Genomic DNA, 3,515 nt, shown 5'->3' with positions numbered 1-3,515 from the left:
TATTATTTGTTTTTAAAACTTCTGGAGGATCGACCACGTCTTCATACAATAAACAGTTGTTAAAAGACGTTTATCAATAAATCTCTTATAAATTATTAAGCTATTGTTATTAGTTTATTCACCCACTGAGCTATTGTAAGGCTATTATTATAAATAAAAAACTGAAGGTCGTGCGGTAACATTAATTATACTATCACGTCGATAATATGAGAAAGGTAATTTATATGACATAAAACTTCATTTTACACTAGCCGTTTATAGCAAAAGTATTAGAGTAGTAGTTTAAATTTATAAAAAGTTTGTCTAGTTTAATAGAACCATAGTTGAATAAAATTCAATTTAGATTTATTTTATTGTAATATGATTTGCGTTTAATAGGTCCATCAAACTGTTAAATAATTGTTATTAAAATAGTTATTTTCATTGTTAAACATTCACAAAATTATTTTGTGCTTAAGTTTACAGTTTTGTCAGTATAAAGTGAACAATTATTTATGGATTCATCATTAAAAATAATAATACAATGATTCAAATAAATTTTTTTATTTTAAATAAATTTCCTGATTTTGTGTAATATAATTTACCTATCTGGTAGCTGAATCAATAGCTGAAAAGCTATTGGTTATACTAAGTTGTATATTTTTGTGTCACAATACACCATTGCTCAACTCCAACAGGACCGATTTCGCTCAATTATAAGATCAGAAAACGTATCCAGTTGTAACTATCAAATTTCGACAATTACTATCAATACCAATATTAATGGAAAATGTTTCGAAAAAGTACAGTTTTTTAAAACAGCCAATATTAATATTATATATTCAAACTATTCAAAGTGTTGATTTATAGGAGATATCAGTTAAGCATCAATTCTTCTTTGCTGGATCTCTTCTGTATTTTACATAATTTTTTGTTTTTAATAAGTTTTGTATTTGGGATATACAAATGTTTGCAGTAGGAGGTGAATTAATACACTTGAAAGATAAATAAATGAGGTAGGTATTTAATAAACAACCCGACCGAAAGTTGGGATCTTTACATGATTTAAAGTTTCTGTTCTTACAAAGTAAAGGATACAGTCAACATATTGTACCATATAATAAACCAAGTAATTTCAGATCAAAGTTACACTGTAATTCTCCTTTAACTAATAATATTAAAATTTTCTCACTTTCATTTCTAAATAATAAAACATTTTCTCTTTGATTATTCAAAAATTTTCCTAAAATGATTATTGTTAACAATTATCTAATTAGAGTAAAATAAATCTACAAGTATTAGTGCATAAGGATACTGATATTGATTACAAAAGACTTTTAAGTTTTACAATTTTATTTTTTAATTTTACCATACAATTAAATACTAAAATATCACATAATTATTTTATAAAATTTTCATAACTATTTATTTGAATAATACGTTTTTGTTATCACATCGGGTTCTGAACATTTGCAATAGATTTATTTTTACTGACGATGTCATAGATGGTAAGTAGGAAATGTGAAAATAATTTTTATAATAAATAAAATTCTGTATTTGAGAATTAGTATTGTTTTTTGGTATCTATATATTTTTGAAACATTTGTTTCAATGTGTTACGATTTAGAAATGTTGTTGTAATAAATTGGATTCCAAGGAATTGAATAGAAATGATAAACTATTATCTTTATAATAAAGATGGCTAACAAAAATAATCTTTGGATTGGACCCTCGTCGTATTATTTTGTCTTATGTCTCTTTTTATAGGTGATGTTCGTGACAGTAAAACCCTGTTGAAATAAAGATTGACGCCATAGCCAACAACTTTGAAAAGATCTTTCACGCCGAGTTCCATAGTTATATAAATATTTTAGAGCCGTTTCTTTATTGTGTGTTCTCAACTACTCACTTTGGAAACACATCATGTGTGTATGCGCAACGATTCCAATACAATTTTCGATGCAATTCTTGAAGAGAATGCAAACTTTTATTCTTTTCTACAAAGTCTCTTGTCAGTATCAGGATCGATCTTCCCCCGTACGCTCTCTGGTCGTCATGACCCAAAGTAACCGCCGCCGCTGACACCGCGACGGTTTACTGTCAGCCGCTCCCCTTTGGAGTCTGCAGTAGAGTACACTGGTGATGTCGGCTAAGGGTACGCGCAGCCACCGGGGCACGAATTCATACGTCACCACTGCCGCCACCACCTCAGGTTTTCATCCGATTCATGTGCCGGGTGGCAACCGTGCGATTTAGCCGCGTGTTCATCTGTCGGTCCGGTCGCGGTACTTGTCTCGATCGTCGTCGTCTCCTCCACAGTCAACACAAATATCATTGAACAAGTACGTACCTGACGTTATAATTAAAAATCATTTTCGTTCAATTAATGTATATTTTTAATTGAATCATTTTTCAAGACTAAATAATTTTATCGGAATTGAAAATTTTTTAATGAATAGTCATTAAAAATATTGGATCTCAATGCCTCCACAGTTGTACATTTTTTTGTGGTTCAATTTTATTTATTATGAATTGATTTTTACACGATGAATTGATTTTTATTTAAATTTCTTTATGGGAGTATTTGAACATGGCTTATAAAAATTTCATGTCAACTATAGGTTTACATATTTATCAGGCAGAGATTACGAATCTTATACTTTTAACATTATTATATTTATTATTAGAATGGTTAAATATCAAAGTATATTCAAATCAATTTTCGTGAATATTTTAATTTTAAGTCAGTAATGAGTCATATTTTTCATATTCAACAGAGTATTACAAATATCATGAAATGATTTTTGATTGAACTATCATCTATAAATACGTAAAAAAATTGTAACCCTTCAGTAATTTAAGGATAGTTTTTTGAAGTAAGATTTGGTCGTCTTATTCCGATTTATTAACTTTGTTAATTGATTGCTACGAGGCATAATTGTTTGTTAAATGTAGTGAAGTAATGGTTTATTGATAGTCAAAGCGTGTTATGATCGCAATGAGATTGTATTTCATTGCTCAAGTCAAATAAAAAAATTAATTAAAAAAAAATTACTTTTACGTTGGTGTTTTTATTACCAAACCAGCAATCCAATCTGATATGGAACTCAAGTTTTGGAATTGAAAAATTGATTTTGAAGAAATAGTGAAATCTAATGCTGTGTTTTGATAAAATTTGAACAAGACCAAGTTAAAAGTACACTGAATGAAATTTATCCGCTAAGTAAACATGTAAAACCCAATGGGCTCAATTAATATTTTGTAATTCAAACCATAATAGTATTACAATAAAAAGTGGAACAGATTTATTTTTCAATTAAACGCTGAACATGTGTATCAATTTAGCGTTTATAATTTATTTATTTTTTATTTACATACTGTGGTCAATATTAAAATTAATAATATTCAATTATTTAAGCTTGTTCTAAGAATTTTTACCTAAATACATTTTTAGCTTCGATGCGAAGCTGAGAAGGTATTGGTTTTACTATGATGTGTTTTTTTTTTTTTTTTTTTTTTTTTTTTTTTTTTTTTTT

The 3,515-nt window shown here is 28.0% G+C and overlaps 1 protein-coding gene across 4 annotated transcripts in view; it reads left to right on the top strand.

Moving 5' to 3' along the window:
* Positions 1 to 2,125: 2,125 nt before the first annotated feature.
* The window catches only part of LOC126903224 (glutamate receptor ionotropic, NMDA 3A-like), a 98,887-nt gene continuing 97,497 nt past the window's right edge, over positions 2,126 to 3,515 (top strand). For all 4 annotated transcript variants that reach the window (XM_050681301.1, XM_050681300.1, XM_050681297.1 and 1 more), the window contains exon 1: positions 2,126 to 2,321. The gene's annotated coding sequence lies outside the window, so the exon portion shown is untranslated. The remainder of the gene's footprint in view (positions 2,322 to 3,515) is intronic.

This window comes from Daktulosphaira vitifoliae, unplaced genomic scaffold (genome assembly GCF_025091365.1).
Source record: "Daktulosphaira vitifoliae isolate Bord-2020 unplaced genomic scaffold, ASM2509136v1 Scaffold_3, whole genome shotgun sequence".
In the NCBI taxonomy this organism is placed as follows: domain Eukaryota; kingdom Metazoa; phylum Arthropoda; class Insecta; order Hemiptera; family Phylloxeridae; genus Daktulosphaira; species Daktulosphaira vitifoliae.
This window is presented reverse-complemented; position numbering and strand designations above follow the sequence as displayed.